Source organism: Apodemus sylvaticus, chromosome 5 (assembly GCF_947179515.1).
Source record: "Apodemus sylvaticus chromosome 5, mApoSyl1.1, whole genome shotgun sequence".
Classification (NCBI taxonomy): Eukaryota; Metazoa; Chordata; class Mammalia; order Rodentia; family Muridae; genus Apodemus; species Apodemus sylvaticus.
Genome location: NC_067476.1, coordinates 36,085,957 through 36,109,458, shown reverse-complemented (window position 1 = coordinate 36,109,458; position 23,502 = coordinate 36,085,957). Strand labels below are relative to the sequence as shown.

The following is a 23,502-nucleotide window of genomic DNA, read 5'->3' as shown; positions in this document are numbered from 1 at the left end:
GAACATATGCAGCATGCAGATGTGTGTAGGAGAGTGCGAGGTGAACCAAGGATTGGAACCTGTCCTCCAGAGGATACAGTCGTTTCCCAAGCACAGTCTCCAGCTGGGATAGCTTAATGCATATTCTAGCGAATGTAAAACGATGGTATCAAGGAGGCAAAATTGTAATGTCTTCCTTTACTAAACTTTATTTTTGGTAAAATAATTCTCAAATAAGACCTTCTTCAAGTGTCTTCTCCTACAAGAATGTAACCATACAAATTTCTTTGGCTTTTTAAATCTGGTTTCAGAGTTTCAAAGGTTATTTTTTTTAATATTTTTTATTTGTTTTATTTTTTTTTAATAGTTTAGAGGTATTGTGTTCTATCAATGTATTTAGGTATGCACTTTAATTCCTGATGTGAATAGGAGGAGGATATCAGGCACAATGAATCTCTTTTTAGGTAACCTCCAATACATGACTGCAGAGGCTCCTGACTTTATTGGCTAGCACTGTAGCAGAGAGAGCAACCACTACCCATTTCAGCTGCTGTCCTTGTTTTTGGCAAAAGCTGAGCCCTTCCACCCCATTTTCTTCTGCTGACACTCATTGGGAACATGTCTCAGTGGGTGCATTCCTGCTGTCACAGAAGGGCCACAGTATGAGTCCTGGCCAGGGTAATTCTAGGAAAAGTGCTATATGCTCCTTCCTTGCTTGAAATAAAATTCTTTAGCAGTGTTCTTAGTCTTACAAACCAGGACTCACAGTCAAAACCTAACCAACTAAAACAACATTTAATCAACTATTTTTGGAATGTAGCTATGCCTGGTCACTTACAAATATTTCTACCTATAGTTTGGGGACATTGTCATGTTGTGAGTTATAACAAAGACTAGTAGATAAACATCATAAAATATTTATTATCTGCCTCTTTATATCAAAAAATAAAAGCCCAGTTTGTTTCCTTAGAGGGCTGAAAGGCTCAAAGACTCACTATTGTAATCAGCAGGAAGAAGAGAGGTAGTGGTCTAATTACAGATGCAACAGGGAATTTTGACTTGGTAACAATTCATGGGGTATGACAGCACTGTGAGTTAGTAAAGTCCATGAAGAAAATTAATGCAAAGGATATAAAGGGCACAGGGATAGTTGATGTACAAATAGGTGTTTTTTATATGTGTAGACAGGGAAATCTAGATTATCTCTCTCTCTCTCTCTCTCTCTCTCTCTCTATCTATCTATCTATCTATCCTCTGTGTATATATATATATATATATATATATATATTGATATTATGTACACAAAAATGTATATAACTTTTACAATGTTTTTCATTGTCTAAAACTAACTGCATTTCTTAGAGGTAATGTCCAAAATCCACAGTGGAAGGCAGGAATGCTGAAATCCTTGTTTGAGACCTATTTACCTCCCCAATCATGGAGGTGAGGGTCTGAGGAACTCAGTCTGCCTAGGGGAAAGCAGTCTTAGCTCTTCCTAAGAGCCTAAGAGAGATGGTGGGTTTTATTTGGTTTGGTAATATCCTGCTGTCACATAAGGTAGATTTTAGAGATTCAAGTTGCACACATTCTTGAGTGACTTCTAAAACTCACATCAACATAACATCATTCCACACTTTGTCACTTTTGCTTGTACCTCCACTCTGCACACCAAAGCTAAAGCACATTTTATTACACATCTTTTTATTTGCTTCATTGCATTGCAGACCATATTTTCCCGGGTCAAGTGGCTATTCAGGGACAAAATTGGCGCTACCTGACTTGTACATTGTTGCACTGAGGGTAAATCACCTATTTAGAGTCCTCCCTTACCAGCTAAATGTATATTTCACTAACTCAATGCAATTTCTTGCTTGGTACTTTTGCTAGAAAGTCCCAAGAGTAATTATGTAAATTGCTTTGGTCTCAACACTGAGTTTTTACAGAGGTGATTCTAGCTAAATCACATAGGAAAAAAAAAAACCCAAAGAAGAAAGACTTGTTATACTTTAATCCCAAGATGATGACTTTCTGTTTGTCTCATATTTACATACCTAAAAGGGTCAAACAGATGACCCTTGTCTAGACAAAGAAGGTTTGCACCGAGCATGACCTTTTATTTGAACATGGTGGAAAAGCAGCTGACAATCTATTTTTGGTAATTTTGAAACAAAACCACTATAACATTTACAGCGATTAAGAAAAAAAAAGTTTAAGTGTGTGTGTGTGTGTGTGTTTGTGTGTGTGTGTATGTGTGTGTCTATACTTTGGAGTAATCATGTGATTTTGTGTGTGTCTATGTATAATTTTGTATATATGTATGTCCATATCCACATATTTTGCACATACATATATGTCATAATTACATATACATATATATGTTACTATTGGATTTATATGCACAGAATATATTTATATAGATTTGGATAAAGATTTACTTATTTATTTTTTTATTTATTAAAAGAATAATATAAACTCTACAGTATATTTATCAACACAGCAAAAAAATACTTAATGTTGTAGAATAAAAGGACTACATCTCTTTAATTACAAGCTCCACATTTGCAGGTCTTAATTAAAAACTTCCTTTACATATAATAAAATAATTGTATTTATTTCTTGATTTGAGTTTAAAAATCAAGTAATAAGTTTTATAACTCATTTATTCCATCATTTTATTTTACTAAAATGTGGGGTTCAAACAACTGAGTGTGTATACTTTATAGCTATATAAATGAAGAACATTCCTAATGTTATTACTCTCCTCAAATTCGTTTTATTTTGGTAGGATTAATAACAATATATTTCTCTTTTTGCTCAGAATTTAATTAAAAAAAAATCCAAAACACTGGAGGTGTCTACTCATACCTATATTCCCAGCAATAGAGAACCCGAGGAAGGAAAATGATGAACTGGAGACTAGACTTGATTATATAATGGTAGTCTGTCAAAAAAAGAAAAAAGTCAACCAATATGAAACAGTTCCAGTAGATACTTGGGAGAGCATTAAGTAGGTTTTTCAAAGCTCTACCATTGGCTAACCTACCTGTCTATTACATTTTTCTCCTTAATATCTCTCCACTGCTGCTCTCTCTAAGCAGATAAAATTCTAAATTATTTTGTTTCTTTACATGCCATAGTCACTAGCTGTTACAAAGATCAATGCTTTGCAGATATACAAAGGCCATTTATTTGATTTTCTACTTTCTTTTCTTTTTGTTTTTGTTTTTTGTTGTTGTTCTTGTTCTTGTTCTTGTATTTGGAGACAGGGTTTCTCTGTGTAGCCCTGGCTGTCCTGGAACTCACTCTGTAGACCAGGCTGGCTTCGAACTCAGAAATCTGCCTGCCTCTGCCTCCTAAGTCCTAGGATTAAAAGTGTGTACCATCATTGCCCAGTGATTTTCTACTTTCTTGTAAATGTTAAATTTATGGATATCTAAAAATTTTATAACACTTGTTTTGATGTTCTTTTTGTCATCGAAGTCTTCATTATATTTGTTGTTGTTGTTACTCTTAAAAATTTAATATTGATTGGTCTTGGAGTTCGAAGTATACATTCTTAGTGAAGGCAGCCTACATCTCTTCACAATATGTTTCACCCTTCCCTCTTTAAGGACTTCCTAAAAGCACATGATTAAATAAATAAGTTCTTTCAAGAAACTGAAATGCTTTCTGATTCTCCTGGCTTTGGGGGCATAAAGTGCTAAGACACAGTAGTATCCACTAATTCAGGAATATCCTTCTCTCCTTTGTTATTTTTACAATAATCAAGTTGAGAAAACCCAGGCTGGAATTCACTATACATCTGCAAATAGACATTGGCTTCCTCTCTCCACTTCTCCGTGGCCTATAATGAGAATGCTCTTTAATCAACAGCCAGCACACTCTGCCCTTAGTAAAGTTATTCCCAACCATTCTCTTTACCCAGAGCATTGGCAGCTACTTATGTGAAAAGCACATGGCTTCTCACAGAAACTATGAAGTTTGTGTTCAATATCCTCTTCAACAATTTTCTGAGAGCTAATGGCTAAAAGGAGATATTCAGCTTCCTTTCAACATGACTACCAAGGGAGTACCAAAAAGAGAAAGGAAAACAATAAAACAAAAACAAAACCAAAAAAACAAAACAAAACAAAAACAATACCAAAAAGGACAAGAAAAAGAAATAAAAATAAAAACAAAGCCTCTTTTGATATTTTCCAATTATTTATCTCATGTTTTTCTGTCATGATGAATTCTCCAAGCCAATTCAAGCAACAGACATATTATATACAAAAGGTATTTTGATAGCCATTATTTTGCATTTATATGAACTGGTTTTAACAACAGGTTCAAATTAAATTTTTCATTGTATCCACTAGGAGGTTTCACAAATAGCTAGAAGAATAGTTGTAGTATTAATATTTAGAACTACATGTTCCATAGAAAATTTTTGTTTCTCAAATTTTTAATTTTCTTGGTTTAAATACAACAGTTTCTTTTTATTACTTGAAATGACTAGAAATGAATTTACATGGCCTAAATTTATCACTTGTTCTGAGACTAAAATTTGATCATCAAATGGTTTCAATTATAGACCTGTAAGCAGGTATACTGACAACAAAACTGCTTACACACAGAGCCGAGTAATCAGAATAACTGTAGTAGGACTGTTCATGACATCCAAAACTCTCGGTGAATACTGACTTTGGAGAAAAGAGTATAATAAAAACTGTCAGGGGGGAGACATTCTGGTTAAAGAATGGGGCCACACATCCATCTCAAAGATTTTTTTAACCTAGAAATGTTCCTGTCTAAAGGAAGAACAAGGACAAAATAATGGAACAGAGACTGAAGGAAGGCTCAACCTGGAATGGCTCCACCAGTTGGATATATCATGTCTGCAGACACCACACCCAACTCTGTTGCCATGGTCAAGAGGCATTTGTGGACAGGAACCAAGCATGGCAGTTCTTGGGGGGGTTGGGCCAGCAACTGACCAAAGCAGAAGTGAATGCGTGGAGCCAACCATCCGGCTGAACTCAGGAAACCTGGTAGGGGAGCTGGCAGAAGGACTGGAGGAGCAAAGGGGCATTGCAACCCCATTGGAAGAACACCACAGGTTGGCCTGACCAACCAGTTCTCCCAGAGACTAGACCACCAACCCAGAAGTGTACCTAGAGAAATCTATGACTCCAGATACATATGTAGCAGAGGGCAGCCTTGTCTGACAGCAACTGGAGGGGAGGCCCTTGGTTCCAGGGAGGGTGGATGCCCCAGAGTACAGGTATGCTGGAGTTGTGGGTCAGTAGAGTATATGTGCATGGGTGAGCACCCTCATTCAGGCAAAAGGGAGGAAGGGCAGATGTTGGATGGGGGTTGTTGGTGGAGGGGTAACCTGAAAGTGGGATATCATGGGATGGGGCATTGTTTGGAGGCAGTTACAGGGACGTGGGATATCATTTAAGATGTAAATGAATGGAATGATTAATAATAATAAAGAAAAAAACTGTTTTGGAAAGAATGTTAACATGTTTAAACAACTAAAAATTTTACAACCAGATTAAGAAATCCTAGTCATTTTTATTTCCTGTATAAAGCCTTGGATTCCATCCCCATCATAAGAGAGAGAGAGAGAGAGACACACAGAGAGAGAGAGAGAGAGAGAGAGAGAGAGAGAGAGAGAGAGAGAGAGAGAGAGAGAGAGAGACACAGACAGACAGACAGAGAGACAGACAGAGAGACAGAGAGAGAGAGAGAGAGAGAGAGAGAGAGAGAAGGACAGAAAGAAAAAGGAAGAAGGACAGCAGACAGGAAGGAAAATGTCATTTTTATTTTCTCTCATGAAGAGATTGGTGAAAGCTGTACCCAGGACACATGAGTGAACAGCTTGGGCTGAGCCCAGAACATTTCTTTCTCTGTTGTAACTATCTCTAGGCTTAGGCCTGGAAGCTTCTTGCTTCTTTACGATCTAATCTTCAAAAGCTGATTGATTCAATCCAGGTTCTCTTGGCTTCTAACTGAATTGCTCTGTTTGGCCTCATATTGACTTTGACAATCTGTTCTAATCTTCTCGCTCCTTCTCTTTCTCTGGCTCCTTCTACCTTCACCTGTGTCCAGCTTGTTCTCCCTCTACAACCTCTCTCTGTAAAGCTGCAATTACCTTGTAACCACCACTCTTTCCCTGTACTGCTCTTTAGTAGCTTCTCTTCCTCTGCTATTCTTCTGTGAGTTAGGCATATCTGGTGTATAACTCATTCTGTAAAATCTTTCTCTGATTTGTCACTTTGCCCATCAATTAGATGTCACTTTCAAACATGGCTGCTTCATTTTATAAATTAATTTTCTACAAACTAATGTTCTAATCTTCTGGCTCCTACAAACTGACCTTACTTTCACTGTTAGGGATTAAAGGTGTAAAGAAGGTGCCTGCATTCCTTCTAGATCATACTGTAACCCAGGGCATGTCTACATTCTGACTGGTCATGTCTTTTAATGTGATCTTTTCCCAGAGCAGCCATATTTCTAGATTAAAATTTCTCTTGAAGAAAGAAAGATAAGAAAGAAAGAATAAAGAAGGAAGGAAAGAAAAAAGAAAGGAAGGAAGAAAAAAGAAAGGGAGAATTGAAGAAAGAAAGGGAGAATGGAAGAAAGAAAAAACTTTGCTTTCTTTAATATAAAAATTATACATATTAAGTTTAAAAAATAATAAAAATCCAAAAGCAACTCTAATGATTTGCTGTTTCCAAGTCATAGAGTGACTTTGTGAATAAATAGTACAAATAGATGATCCTTGTCGTGAAGCAAGTCTGTCTCTTCATTTAGATTCTCATCAGTAATCCTAGTTAGTCTTGGAGCCTCACATCTGCTGCAGAAAAACAAATCTGACATAGGGTAAAGTAATGGGCCATGTATTGCAGGTCACCTTGGGAGTGGACTCAACTGTGTGGACAATCAGTCAATCTTGTGAGGACTTGGAGTGTCAGTGGCTATCTGAGACTCAGGTGAGCCTATTTGGATGATAGTACTTTCTTGGTGTCATCACATATTGACACTGGCAGCCCAGGACATTCTCAGACTGGGAAGATGACAGAGAGACCTCTGTGATTTAGTGCTTCAGCTACAGCAGCATTTACACCCATTCCCTTGTCTCAGTTCAGCCATGTTATTCCCTCAAGACCTAAGATGGGTTTGAGAGACTGTCTTAAATAAATACATTATAGATATTGAAAAAAGAGAGCAGTCCTCTGTGGATGATTTTCTGTAAGAGTGAAATGTTCAACATTTTTTCACATAATTTTAGTGGCTTATGATATAATTATTTTTCATTATTTTTTCTTCAGGGCTACTTCTGAAAAGAAGACCAGTGCAGACATATTGCCGTCTGATGCCTAAGATAACATGGTGTCTACTACTTTGAATGGTAGTACTTTGAATGGCCAAGATGTTAATTTAAATAAAACTGAAAACTACTTATAATGAGACATTAATTAATAATCCCATAACAGAGAGGAAATGGTTTTTTAAACTATTTTCTCACAGAATATAAGATATATTCTCTTTACTAACTATGCAACAGAAAATCCAACATGGAAGTTTGAAATTATAATCTTCCAAACTATAAATGATATCTACATGCAAGCAAAATCTGGGCATTATAAAAAGCAATGGTATTTGGGTCTTTGCTGGGTAAAAACAAGGAGTATAGTTGACATGGGTCATCAGCAGAATCAAAAGTGAAAGCAGAGAAGGAATGGTGTCAGGTTACAAATAAGATACAAAATCAGACATGGGTACTGATGATTGTTCTTGAATATCAATTATCAACTTTGGGGGAAAGTAAAGAATAGCCTGAAATCTCAAGGACCAAACACATATCCATTTCCATGTCTAGAGTGCTACCCAGTGTCTGAAGCTAACAGTCAGTAAATATTTTACAAATGAATAATTTAAAAGTGAATATTTACATGAAGGTTTATAATTTCACAAAGAATAAATGAACTGTATTCTAATTTAAATAAAGCCCTTATCTTTAAAAAGTGGAGAAGAGACTGAAGAAAAGGCCATCCAGAGACTGCCCCAACTTGGGATCCATGCCATGAGCAGGCACCAAACTCTGACGCTATTGCTGATGCCATGTTGTGTTTGCAGACAGGAGCCTGGCATAGCTGTCCTCTGAGAGGCTCTACCAGCACTTGACAGAGACAGATGCAGATACTTACAGATAACCATTGGACTGAGCTCAGGGACTCCTATGGAAGAGGTTAGGAGAAGGACAGAAGAAACTGAAGGGAATTTCAACCCGATGGAAAGAATAACAGTATCAACTAACTGGACCCAGCATAGCTGCCAGAGACTAAACCACCAACCAATGAGCATATATTTGTTGATCCGAGCTCCCCTGCTACCTATGTAACAGAGGACTGCCTTTTCTGGCCTTAGTGGGAAGGGTTACTCTTAGTCCTGTGGAGGCTTAATTCCCAGAGACATAGGATGCTAGAGGAGTGAGATGAGAGCGGATAGATGGGTGACTGTCAACTATGGACTCTGGGGGAAAGTCTTTGAGGCAAAGGAGAGGAGCAATAGCATAAGAGTCTCATGGAGGGGGGAATAGGAAAAAGGAGAATATATGAAATGTAAATAAATAAAACAATTGATAAAAAAGAAAAACTAATGCTACAGCCTTTTAAAATACATACACAGTCATTAAAAGGAGAAAAATAAAAATGATTGCAACATTTGAATCAATGCACTATGGTAATATATGCAAAATATAAATAATGAAATACTTTGAATTCATTGCTGGTATTAAAAGGTAACACAGATATGTTTTATTTACATTTATGTGTTATAAACATGAAATTATCTAAAACAAATTGAAATCATATTAATACATCACATACACTTACTAAATAATAATTATGTGCTTAAGTAATTACTTTGGTATGTAAAATATATATATTTAAATTATCTGAAGTATAAATTTAGTTATTAAATTTGAAAAAATATAAAGTTCACCAGTGAGTTTTTCTCACTGAAAGTTATTTTATCTGAAAGTTTCATTACTAATAATGTCTGCACCTTTTCAAGAATCGTGTCTCAGAAATCTCTTCACATAAGTAATAAGTGAAATACACGCTCTTTTAGCCTAGATTTTATTTGTTAGCTTCAAACTCTGCCACCAATTTTTATAGGAAATTCTTACAAATAGTATCTACTGATTTAAGTTTTCACACCTTTTCTCTTCCCCTGCCAATCTCACTAACAAGCAGAGTGTTGAAATACTAACAAGGTGATAACTGTCCGAAAGCTGGACAGCAGGAAGAAAAAGGGAAGCCAAACCCTTGAATAATTGACAATCTAGATAATCAACCTCTGCATAATTACAACCTTACTGGATCCCACATGTAATTCACAAATGAGTTGTATTGTTGTGTGCAGAATTAATTTAGGTATAACTCTGAATTGGCATGCTATAATCTCACAGGCTAGTTCTTATAAGCATACATTTTCCATATTATTTGTATATTATTTCTTTCCATATAAGCTTGTGCTCATCGGTAACATGTATATAAGTTAGGGTAAGATAAACTTTTGGTTTCTTCCTTGCTTTTAATAAGGAGAACATGAAAGGTATTTGACAATCTTGCTATTTTGCCAGAAAGTCAAACAGTTTTCAAGAGAAATAGCACACAGAGAGTGCCAAATCAAGGCATTATATTTAGCTTGCTGTGAATTATGTGGTGTTTTCATATCTCCCATGCTGACACTGGTCCTGTGGACTCTCTAACATTAGGATAATACAGGACAATAGCATTTGCAGAATCTACTTTTAATCAGTTGTTTTTAAATGAAATCTATGAAGGTAAATTAGATAGAGAGCCTGTTCTTTAGGGTTACAGTCAACCAAAGATAGTGTTGGATATACAAAAGTTTATAAATTATTAAATAAAATCTATGAAAAATATGTGAAAAAAATTTAGTGCCTTAAAAATAGTCTCTTCTCATGCAAGAAGTCATGTGAAGTTGGTTTGTGGGAAGTAGCAGATCCCATACAAAATCAAAGATCCAATCCTTCACATGGAAAACTTGTTTCAAGATAATAGTACATGTTTATTCCAAATTCTTTTTCCTACCAAAAAAGATTGAATCTTACTTATGAAGAAAAGTACATGTTTATATGTGGAATAGTATAGTTGTGTGGGATTATAATGATGACTTATATTTACATTTAAGGAATATCCTCTGTGATGCTAAACTTAACTGTCAATCCCAAAGGATTTTAAGTAACCATGAAGAGAAGCCACTGGGAGTATTTATGAGTGAATTCCTAGATCAGCTTAAATGAAATGAGAAGACACACCTAACATGAATGATACTACTGTATGGGCTGGCGTCCTAGAAGAATAAAAAGAAGATAGAGAGTTGAGATACAAATATCCATTGTTCTCCATTTCCTAACTACAAACAGTGTGACCAGCTATACAAACTCCCGCTACTGTGTGTTTCCCATCATAATGGACTACACATTCAAACCTCAGGACAAAGTCAAGCAGCTTCCTTAAGTAGCTTCGGTAGATGTATTTTGTCATAACCATGAGAAAAGAATCTAATATTCCCTTAAATTAATTCAAATGCTAAGGAGTGCATGTATATTGTGCATGAAGAAAGAACTAAAAACAAGAGGGAACATGTAGGAACAAGCAGGAACACGGGGACAATATTTACAGATCATCTAGACCAATTAGGACAAAAGTGCTTAATTTATTTGGAGTAAGGGCCCAGAATTGTCAGGAAATAGGGACAAAGGCCAATAGTAAATGGAGATGAAGGATGTCTATCTTTCACTGTGGGACACTTGACATATTTCAAGAATAATCATGCTTTACCTCCCAGGCTGTTATCTGAGTTCATTACTTCTTTTATTTAATGGAATTTTCTTTCATCTTCCATAGTCTCTGCAAATTCCCATTTCTTTTTCCCCCTCTTCTGCAGAGCTCAAAATGTAACTGGCATTATTGTATTATTACACTATACCAGAGATGGAGCAGACTGAGGGAATGACCAAACAATAACGAACCTAACTTGAGACCTATCCCGTGGGCAGGCACCAATCCCTAATACTATTAATGATGCTCTATTATGCTTGCCACTGAGAGCCTTCAGTCAGCAATTATCTCAAGACAGATTCAGACACCACAGCCAAACAGTGGATGGAGCTTGAGAACTGTTATGGAAGAATAGGAGGAAAGATTGCAGCCTGAAAGGGATAGGAACTCCACAGGAAGACCAACAGAGCTAACAAATCTGGACCGTTGGGGCTCTCAGAGTCTGAACCACCAACCAAAGAATATACACAGGCTGGATGTTGGCCTCCCTGTACAATACATAGCAAATGTGCAGCTTGGTCTTCATGTGGGTCCCAAATGACTGTACAGAGGCTATACCAAAAGCTTTTGCCTGTATATGAGATATGTTCTTCTAGCTAGGCTGGCTTGTCTGCCCTAAGTGCCTAGTCTGGCAGAGATTTGAAATACCAAGGTGGGGCCATACCCAGGATATCTACACCCACTCCCAAATAGAATGCACCCCAGACACTCCTTAGGTAGTCAAGGTACTACAGTTATGCAAAGGGACCATAGCAATAAAATGACTCTTCACAGCATTCTGACATACTCATAAATCAGTCCCTTGCTAAAACATCATTAGGGAAGCTTTCTTCTACAGTATATGAGAATGAATACAGAGATTCACAACTAGACAGTGTGCAGCGAGTAAGTGACTTTGAATACACAGTCCTAATGGAGGTTCTCCATCAAGTCTCTCCCTCAGGGATAAGAAAACCTAGGGAAGGGAAGGTGTTAAGATTGTAAGAGGAGGAGGGGAAGGAGGACACTGAGGAAACAAGGTCTTCTGACTACAGCAGGACCAATACACATATAAACTCACAGAGACAGGCTTGGCATGCACAGGGCCTGCGTAGGTCTAAGTTGATGAGGTTCTTGTACTGACAGCAAGTAGGCACAAGGCTCTTTCTCTAACCAACATATTATATCCAGTTGATAACTGCTAGTAAACAAAAAATTAATTTTCTCCAGTGTAGTCTCACTAGGTACGACACCTACTCTTGAGGCTATATACCACTCTGAAGGGTAGGACCCATGCCCACCAGCAAATATGACAAAACAATCAAACTCAGTGGTATCTTTGAAGGTTGTCTCAAGAGATTTGGGCAGGGATATTATTGATTTATATTTCTTTCTTTGTTTGCTTGTTTATTTTAACATACATGCTGTTTGTATATATAATGGCTTCTGGTTTTGTGCTTTAATGGGATTCCTATGTATGCAACACATATGTCTTTGCACATATATGTGCTTCTAATGCTTTCTTTTTGATTCCTTTTCTTCAATTTGTTAGTTCTATCCCAATTTGCTTGGTTTTGTTTAATTGTGTTTTATTTCATTAGTTTTCTTTTGATACATGCTTATTTCCTAACTAGAAACAGAAAGGTTGTGGAATCCCATGGAATGTGAAGCAGGGAGGCTGTCTGAGGTGTTGGAAGGGAAACAGTAATCAGAATATAATATATGAAAAAGTTTACTTTCAGTGAGAGAAAAAAATCTGTGCTCACGTATCACCATAGTCTTAACAGAAGGATTGAGTAAGACTGCTAAGCCCAATTTGAATCCCATTTAACTCGTCAGTCTTAATAAATGTCCAGGACAAAAGATCAGCTCTCCAATTCTCAACTCTCAGCAATAAAACAAAAAGACAGAGTTGCTTTGAGTATCCTATGTTATCTGCCTATGTAATCTCTAGGGACTAGATGCAGGCCATCAAGGAAATATGCCAACTAGAGGATATCTTAAGTCTTGTCCATGAATAAGGGAAAACATTGGCAGAGAAAATTTGTATTAGTTAAAGAAACTTGTCTGCATTACTCTGTGGAAAAGAATAAATGTAAATAAATGCATGAATAAAACTTTTGTGTTCTGTGAGCCCTGCTTGTATAAGTTGCAAGGATAGAAATAGGTGGATCAGGTGTGTGCAACAACCCTAGGGAAGTCTTATAAATAGCAAAATTTTTGAATGCTGGTAAAATATAAAAAGGTTAGGTGCAAGGTCAGACCTTCAAATACCCAGTTTATAGTACAGATTTAAAACTACAGATTTTCTATGACAAGCTTGAAAACCAAAATTCCTCATATTTCAACAGTGAAATAGCCATTTACAGAAGGGGAAGCTTAAATATTAATTTTTGGAGAGCCAGGCAGTGTTTGTGGAATAAAAATATCAAGTTCAGTAGTTGGATTAACAGGAGTTTTATCAAGACTCATAGTGGGTAGGCTCACGTATAAAAACATATGTCCATAAATGTGTGAACAAACACATTTACCTCTGTTTTAACCATTGCTGACAAATTAGAAGGTAAGTAGACAAATGCCCATTTTATTTTCCTAATTTATAAAGAGTCTGAAATACAGAAGTAATACATTAAACTATCTAGAAAATTGTTTATGAATCAATATGATAAACAGTAACAACAAAACAAAACAGAATGTGGCCAATACAATGCTACTTTACTAGGAACAATTTTTCGATTTCTATGTTCTCAGTGTTTTTAGGGACCAAGAACACCTTCATATGTCACAGAATGTAACACAGTTATACTACCTTTCTGTCATCATGGTATCTGGACCTAGAGAGAAATAATTACTATGTACCAAATGCCATTCATATGAGTGAGAGAGAATGCAGTAAAAATATTGTAAGCTTCTATGATTTCACATAATGAAAGGAAAATCTGTTGACTCTTGTACATTGAAATTCTTAGCAATAGAATATAATTTCTGGTTGGTTAGGGGTGACCTCATCACATCTTGTAGGAGTATACATCCTATTAATTATCAAATAAAATGATAAACTTCACTAGCTTTAGAAGGATCTAAATCTGATCCACATAATTTATACAGGAAATTCTTTGACATTCTTGACCTGGAAAAACTATTTGTGGGACAGTTCCAACATACCATCTCCTTTAGACAACATCCAGTTACAGTGCCCAATTCTTATCTTTGAAGTACAAATGGAGACAATCATAGCATCCTCTTCCTCACTGTGCTTCATCTCTTAACAATGCAAAACAGCAATGGGGTTATAATGAGCCTGGTGGTGGGAGCTTGCTGCTTACTACGCTTGAGATGAGACATAAGTGCTGTCATCTCTCTCTGTTGTTAGTGAGAACAGAAGTGATACATAGTGATACCTCAGGTTTATGTGTAATTTATTATTATAGCTTTGGAACATAATTCATATTGAACTTTAGTATATGAGCCAACAGTTGAATTTTTATATCTATTACAAATAATTGAAAAATCTCATAGTATTTTCACAAATCTGTGACAAAAATAAGTGTAAATATATGTCACTTAATTAGGTCCAAAACATCTGCTAGCAAATCATCCCTGTAATATATCAATTACAGTATTGCTATGCAGTGATAATTTAGTAAAATCAGGAGAATTTTTATAAGTAAAACATATTTTTCAAAAACATTTATGTGTGTGTGTGTCTGTATGTGTGTGTGTGTGTGTGTTTTAAGTTGATTTTTTTATATATCAGCTATTGGTTTGGGTCACTCACTCTTCCTCCCACACAATCTTGTTTAAAACTAATATCATATGCAAACATTTTTCCACAGCCTGGCAGAAAGTGGAGCTTCCCCTACACCCAATCTCTCCCCACATATTACTCTTCCTAAAAATTTTAAATTGTTTCAATTTGTTTTTCTATCCTTACAAAATTATTTTTTTGTTATTAGTTATTATAGATGGGGTTTTGTTTTGTTTTGTTTTGGTTTAGTTTGTTTTGGTTTGTCTTGGTTTGGCTTTAGAATGGTCTTAGTACTCATCTACTCACTCCTGAGGTCTGTTTAATTTTTCTGGATTCTTTTAAATTAAAGTCCAGTTCTCCGCATATTTCAAATGGAGCAGGTCAACTCTGTGAATACCAAAATTAGTGCTTTGGATAACACTAAAAATATGCATATAAATACCACTACATATTGCTATTTAATATTTTAATATTTTGCTACTATTTATTTAATATTTTGATAAGCTATCCTAGTAGAATTTAAGTTTCTTCAAGACAGGAATATATTCTGTGTTGGCCATTCTTATCTCTAAGATTAACAAACAGAAAATGATCAATGCCATTTGTGGAAAAATTGATGGAACAAAATGTATAACGAAAACCAACAAACAATAGTAGAAATTTCATTTACTCTTTTAAATCTAAATTATTTCATTATTTTAATTTAAAAGAATATTTAAAATGTATTCTTTGATGAATTATTTTGACAGTAAAATTAGATGTAAAGTTCCTAAATGTTAGTATTATAATCCAGAAATTCATTTTTCTTTGCCTTCTTATTTATTTATTCATATGATTCTTTATGTTTTTAGTACAAGATACTGAATTTTTCTGTCTTGCATCTTATAGATATTAGGTTATTGTTGCAAGTAAAGTAAATTTCCACTGGTGTGAAACAGAAAATAAGTAGAGAAATCAATGTTTAAAATGTCAGACTGTGTTGGGTGTTGTGTGGTAAAAATAAACTAATATGGTCACAAAAATGTTTTTAGATATGATAACATTGATGCAGAGGAGATGTAAAGCATAAAAATTATCAGTCCATATCCCATCTGGAAGAAGCTTTAGACATAACGCAAAAAAAGTTAAAAAAAAAAAAAAAAACTCTGTTGTTAAAGTATTCCTAGTTAGAGAGGAAGAATAGACTAATAGGAAGAGAAATCCATAGTACACCATGGGAAGTACGATCTTATAGTCTTAAGTCACCAGAAATATGTTGAGCATGATTCATAAAGAAATGAGAAACATTAGGGCATTTTGAATTAAATCTGCAAGTTGATCTGGCACATGTGTTAAGGATGCTGTTCTAGTTCCTATATTAAGGAGTGACTGTAGGGTGTTAAGAGTACAGTAACCAAGGGAAGAGGTAATAGGCAGCACAGAGTAGCTTAGAGCTAACCAGGCTTAAGATTTACAAATAGAGTGGATGTAGAGTGTAAATCAAATAGATGATCCCAATCTATGTGCTTCCACTTAGTAATGCCTTTTCTATGTGATGATTGGTATATACTTGGACAGTAGCAGGTGATACAAAGAGGACAGTCAAGGGATCAAATTTAGTCATCATTTTTGAAAACAAAGTTTTAATTCTGCTGGGACTTCACTGTAATTCTTCATACCTTTGGCAGTGGTGTGTGTGTGTGTGTGTGTGTGTGTGTGATGTTTAATTATTTTTATTAGACTGATCAGATTACTTCAGTAGTTAAATTGCTGCTCAATGCTGTCAGTTCAACTCAGCTTGAAGATGCCTTTCCAAATTTTCTAGCTCAGTGTATTGCATAGCATCAAGTAAATGTGGACTTTCATAATATTTTAGGAAGATTACATTTTTCTTCCAGCTGTGATTTTTGAGATGATAAATATATTGTCAAGGCAATCTAACATGTAAGCAAGGATTAGGTTAATTTTAAAAACTAAGTTTGGCATTCAGAGGGATTCTGGGTTCATCTGAGGCTTGCCCAGATGACTATGTTTTAGAGTCTCACCATGTATTGAGATATATATATCTATATACTATTTCTTTTCTATTTTGAGACAGAGTCCAAATCAAAATTTTGGCTCCATCCACGCATCTTACAGCTTGACCACAAACAATTCCACTCCCTTTTCATAACTAGGAAAGCCAAAATACACACATGCAATTCTAGATTATCATGTATCTTTAATAGCTAAGTAAGTAAAAAATTTTCAAATGGGAAATTTCTTCATTGGCCTATAGGCAAGGTGACAGGGATTGTAATATCAGTAACAATTCACTGCAGAAGTAGGGCTGTCAGACATTGTGGATTGTAAACTAGGGAATCATAGGAATGGATGAGAAGTGGAGGGCAGAAAAGCTTCCTCTATAAATACTATCTCAGTTTTACTCCACACTAAGGAGTATTTTTATATATTATTGAAGTTTAAAATAAATGAATCTCATATACATTTTAACTTTGAAATATTATGAGGTGAGGTTATTGAGATTTTTTGATGATCTGATACATAATAAAATTTTATGTTCTATAAAATGAACTTTTACAGAGAATATCTAATGTTTAATTTTGACCTGTTTGTTAATATTTTATGATTCAAATTTTCTATGAAACTGAAGATTTTTGACCACTGGGCCTACCAAGTTTGGAGATGTATGAATTTTTCATTAAGATAATCTTTGAACTTTTTAATCTACATTTTATTTTTTTAGAATTTTATTCTGAAGAACTATATTTATACCATTTTCCCTTTTCCCTTTTCTCCTTCCAATCCCTCTTATTTGTTCTTGCCTATCTGCTTTCAATTCAAAATTGAATTCTTCAAAAATTAGTATTGTGTATATATCCTATACAACTTATTAATTTATTAAGCATAGTTAATCTTTTTTTAATGTATTTAGTGCTGACCATTTGTGGATGGATAGTGTACCATCATGCTTTTCTCTATAAAAGTCTAGTATCCCATCCAGTACAGTTGGGTGTCTGAAAGCACAAAAAGTAGACGGGAAGCATTGGAGAAAGAGTGAGTACAAGCTCTAGAAAAAGGGATATTAAGACACCAGCTCTATGAAGCTACTACAAGTATTAGCTGGGAGAATGAGGAAAGGTGATTCTGAGAGTGTGGGGACAAAGACATATATAACATACAGGATGCTTGAAAAATCCCCATAAAAACACTATTCTAAATTTCTATATAATTATATATGTGCATATATGTACATATACATATATATATACATATATGCATACATATGTTTCAAAATGTGTTAGGATTTTGCAAATGACAAAAATTGATAGACTGAATATATGTATATGAATAGATACATCCTTATACATATTTATATAGGATTTATTAGATTGGATTGTTAGATTACAGGATGCCATCCAGGTAGTCCAATAATGTCTGTCTCATACAAAAAATTAAAAAATAAGACTGAGATTCCCATGGTTGTTCAGTGGGTGAATCTGGATGTCTCAGCAATACCAATCAGGTGCTTAAAACTCAAAAGAAGCCTGGAGAGATATGGGTATTTAGTATACACTGGAACCCTGAAGAAGTTGTGTTTTTTGTGATGGAATGTCACAACAGCAAGATGGATGAACTTGCTAACTCATGGAAGTAGGCACAAATCTACTTTCTTCTTCAGTGTTTTTTGTTGTTGTTTTTGTTGTTGTTGTTTTGTTTTTTAATCTGGACTACTACAAAAAGGTGCTACTTATCTTTAGTGTGGGTCTTTCTCAATATATCTCAAATATATCTGATCTGATTGAGGTGGGGCTTCTCAAATAATCTGATCAAGAGACTCCCCCACAGAAGTCTTTAGCAGTTTATGGTTCTATATGCTGTCAAGAAGTAAACAAACACATGTCTCAAATATAAGGTTAGGGGTATATACATATATGTATATGTACATATACATGTATATGTATATGAATATGTACATGCATATGTATAATAGAATTATATGGCACGGGATATTTATTAGTACTGCCCTCAAGAACCACAGACCAATTAAATCCCAGTGCCAGGACCGGGAAATTCCCCTTCCAGTTGGCTAAAGAAGTCAAAGAAACAGCTAAAACTATGCTATTACTATTGCACTCAATCCACTCCCAGAACTGGAGTATAAGATGTCATTGCTCAAGACACCATACACTTGAGACACAGGACTTTGGGGAATTGAGTGGAAACTGACGTGGATTCTTCTAGTCTGAGGACTAGCTTTGAAAAAATTGGAAGTTGTTGTGGTACCTTCTCAGAACAAAAAGCAATTAACGTTCTTGTCTATTTGGAAAGCCTAACCATAAAAAGGACCATCATCGAAAAATGTCCCCAATGATGCAATAATCACATGACCATTTTTGAGATAATCAGATCTAATTGGACTTAAGGGCTGCTCAATAAGAGAGAATTCATGTCTGGAACTGTGAAGTTAACCAGCTACCCACAGTTTAAGAGATCATAGACCCTAAATGACCCACTGCTCCTATTTTCATACACATAATATTAAAATAAAGACTTTATGTACATTTAGCAGAGAAGTTAATACCCTCTTCAGAACTATAGCTTCAACAATATATAATTTACAAATTAGAACCAATGAACAGGCTTTCTGGGGGGTTGGTATGTTTGGAGTTGTTAATAGTTGTCTCTCAGACCCTCTTTTTATGAGAGCACTAGCTAATTACCTCTAATGCTTTAGGTGCCTTTGGAAATAGCAATTGATATTAATTACTTGACTGAACCACTAGGAAAGCTATTTAACCAGAGGGCTCCATATCCACATTTCAAAAATTCTTTTTGAATTCTTTATTCTACACTTTTTATGATTCCTCCTTGGCTAGACATATTTAAGTTTATATTTTCACAAGGAAGGATATTTGTGAAGTAATTTTTTTCTAATAAAAATTTAACTTGAATGATTTCTGTAAATCTGTTGACTGGGCCTTTAAAAATTGATGTCCCAAGAGCCTGTGAAACTAAATCAGAAGGATGGAGGCCTCACTGCTTTTTAGAATTCCAAAGGTCTGGCCCACAGCTCTATAGGGTCAGGAGGGGGGATTAACCTCTCACATCCTGATAATGGTTTCAGAAGGACTCTAAGCATTCAGATGATTAAAGAAACCTAACTGACAGGGCACTGAAGAAGAATGTGGAGGGTAAATTGCATTTGTTTAACAGCTCTATCTAATGATGCTAAACCAAACTGCCTTAGCCATAGCCAGAGATATGACTTGAGACTTGTTTTCGTGTACACCCCTCTGTTGTTTTATTTTTCTATTTTCTAAAATAACTGGAAAACTTTTGTTGGTGCTGCTGGTGCTGCTCCTGCTGCTCTTCCTCCTCTCCTCCCAGTACAATATTCTCTGAAATCACCAAGTTCAAATCTTTGACATGAATGGATCCCCTACTTAGTAAATGCATAGAGTTCTGTACGTATCTGTTCCAGTGATACTTAGAGTCACAAAGTTGCATCGTCTCTGAATTATGGAGATTGTAAATTAAATGGAATACAAATATAATGCATTTTCCTAAGTAAATCTGTATAAATCCTGTTTTATTTCCTTATTGACTTTAGTTTACAGAACAAGAGCTTAAATTATGTGTCAAAACTATCCTGTTTGTGGAAATAGATGTAAAAAGGGATTATAATTAGATTTACCTGTACCTTTTAAGCAAAGATATATTTTACTATCATTTGTTAATAAATTTAAAGCATTAAAAACTTACTATCTTTGACTTTCTTCAAAGTTGCTTCTGATAAACCCTGGGAGGGAAGGAGAAGTAAAGCTAATTACAATATTAAACATACCTATTATTAGTGCATGACTCAGCAAACAAACATTATCTGCTAAAAGGATAAACATCCTAACATGTTTCCGTGTGTGCTGTGAGATATATTAATTAGTCATTGTTTTACATGACCAGGACTCTTTTCCCAGAGGGTGGATCACTCAACGTTTACTCATGGTGATGAGGCCATCAGTTATCTCTTTCCATCAATACTATGAAAATGAATATGAATTATGATGGGCATCAAAAGTAATAGCTATTCTCATGGTCTCATAATTCAATATTGTTTTGTTCAGGGAGTCAGGACCTAACTTCTTTACCTTGGACCACTGTGGCACAGTGCCCAAAGATTACATTGATTTTTATGGCTGAAATGGGCCGAGAGAGACACAAAAAACACCTTGAATCCTTTCTCTTTTTTCTTTTTTCTTTTCTTTTTTTTCTTTTTCTTTTTTTTTTTAGTCTGTATAACTAAAGAATGTGATTTAGGGTTCTAGGAATTTAGTATTCTTGAATTTTATGTTGGATAAAAGGTTGGTTTTAAAACATTTTCATGAATTACTGAGGAAAAAACTGATAATGTTAAGGGATTCTAAGACACAATGTTTGTAAAATAGTTCATTAATAAAACACATGGATATGTCCATTGTTCTTTTAATCCTAACATTCAAGATGTTAATTAAAATATTCTATCCAATGAATTAAGTCATTTACACTTAAGTGATTGTTGCTGCTTAAATAGGTTTAGTTATTCTTTCTAAGTCATTCCGGTAGAATTAGAATTCAGGCACCTTAATTCCTCATAAATCTAAATCAGCATTTGGTGTTATTTTAGAATATTTTAAAAAGGGCTAGTAGCAGACATTTCAAGTCAGTTTAATCCACAATTCTCACACTAATCTATGCTTTAAAAATTCCTGCCCTTTATTAGTTTAGCAAATAATCAATTATCAAACCAGTACTGTCTCACAATGTAAGGATACCCAAGTTCTACTACGGGTTCTCTGAAAAAGAGCGAAATGATTCTTGCTTTTGGACAATGCTTCTTGAGGTTTTTATAACTAGGCTACTCAGAAAAACAATGAAGTTCAGAAGTTTCTCAAGACTGATGGCTGGAGTGCCTACTGGGATGCCACTACTTGGTTGTCAAATAAAACAGAGTATATAAAAATTGTGTGAATGAAAAAAAGAATGGGTACAGGCATGCGAATAATAAGCAGTCAGTAAATATTGATGATTTTGTTAGGTTATTTAGACCTTGATTTCTTGGACACAGGCAAGACAAGCTCCCTTACATGTATAATTAGGCAAGGCTTTCCCTAAAGATGGGTTGTTGAGCTCATCTAAGGGGTATATGTAGAATGCTTCTTTGGCCTTTTTATAGTAAGATGTTGGAGTACTGAAGGATATGGGAGATGGATTGCTATTCAAACAGTATATGATTTTTGATCAGCACTTAAAATCAAGTCATTTGTCACGGTGTTTGTAGCCATTTTATGTGAACACTAAGTAAACTAATAAAATCAGATAGAGAAGTATCAATGTACACAAATACATTTGTCTATCAGTTCAAGCAATTTGAAACAAGAATCTCCCTTTTTATTCTCAACTAGATTAAGTTCTCAGTATAAACCCATAGTCTGAGAAATCCGAACGAGTTTTTGCCATTCTATTAATGTCCTGCTAGTACTATAGTAAGAGTTTTCAAAGCTGTGTAAGAGGAAGCAATGAGAAGGTACAGTGAGATTAGAGAGGATGAGCAGGTTTATGTGCATTTGATTCCCTAAGTGTTTGCCTAGATATAAAGGAAGGAAAGAAGTCAGGAAAACTATCATGGAAGAAACTGAAAACAAATTCAGCTTCCATGTGACAGAGGACAGGTGTGTCCCTCCCTGATCATCAAAACGGGGTCATGGAGATGAGAAGTAAGAATACCAGAATGCACCATGAACGCCTGCCCCTTGGCCACCTGCCCTGTTCCTCTGCTTCAGTTCCCTCATATCACATTGCCTCAGCTCCTGCTTAGTCTCCGATGTGATTCCATGCAAGAAAACCAGCATCACCACTCCCATCCTCTGTCTCTCACTCTTCTCCCCACCACAACATCTTGGCTCTTGAGCCTGCTATGCTGCCATGGGCACATGCAGGAGACTGTAGGCACCCATTACATTTATTCTCTTTCATCTCTCTTTGAAAATGAATAAAGTGTTTTTGCCTTTAGTTTGGCATGGAAAATATGTCTTATATCCAAAGGTCTGAATCTTGCACATTCGGGATACTTAGTTTAACATTGGAAAGCAATGAATAAATAAATAAATGAATAAATAAAGGACAATGAAGTATGTGGTTGCTAACAGTGCAACAGCATTGAACTTTAAAAGTACTAACAAATTGTGGTCATTAGCAAATATTTACATAAGTACAATCCCTTTTAGTAATTGGTTCTGTTAATGAGAAATTGTCAACATTAAAATAAGAGTTTGTGTAACTGGATGTCTAAAAACAGATGCACTGGATTTAACCGCTAGCATATCTCTGTGAGTTGAGCAAGTCATTTCACTTCCCAAAGATACAGTTTTCAACATCTTTACAATGGATTTCTAGGATAAAAGGGTCTCATTGGACTTAGGGAACTATAAAGAGAAAGAGTTTATCTAACATGCTTATAAAAGTGACTGGCACAGAGAGTGTTCAGTATTAACAAAATGCTCTGTCAAACAAGGGTTTAGTGTGGATTATACACAAAAGGTAATTTTGGTAACTGTAGAGGTAACAATTATGTATCTGTCACCTCTCTCTCTCTCATTTTTCTCTCTCTCTTTCTCTCTTTCTCTCTCTCTCTCTCTCTCTCTCATTTTTAGAAATAATTCCATAGAATTTACTATTTTATCAGGGAATAATTTACATATTTACACATAGATTATATGTTTAAATGATGGGTCCTTTCCCAAAGAATCTTAAGAGAGAACTAAGGAGATAAGTTTTTGAAAACTGAGAGTAAAACTCTGAAAAGAGTTAATTCCTTCATAATATGCTGAGTCCAATGAAATTAAATGACCTGGTAGTTTTTTATTATATGATGCACATGATTAAATTAATTTGTATATATGAATATTAAGCTCA

At 35.2% G+C, this 23,502-nt stretch overlaps 1 pseudogene; it reads right to left on the bottom strand.

Moving 5' to 3' along the window:
• LOC127684754 (60S ribosomal protein L21-like) overlaps positions 1–23,502 on the bottom strand; it is a 144,538-nt pseudogene that overhangs the window by 69,212 nt on the left and 51,824 nt on the right.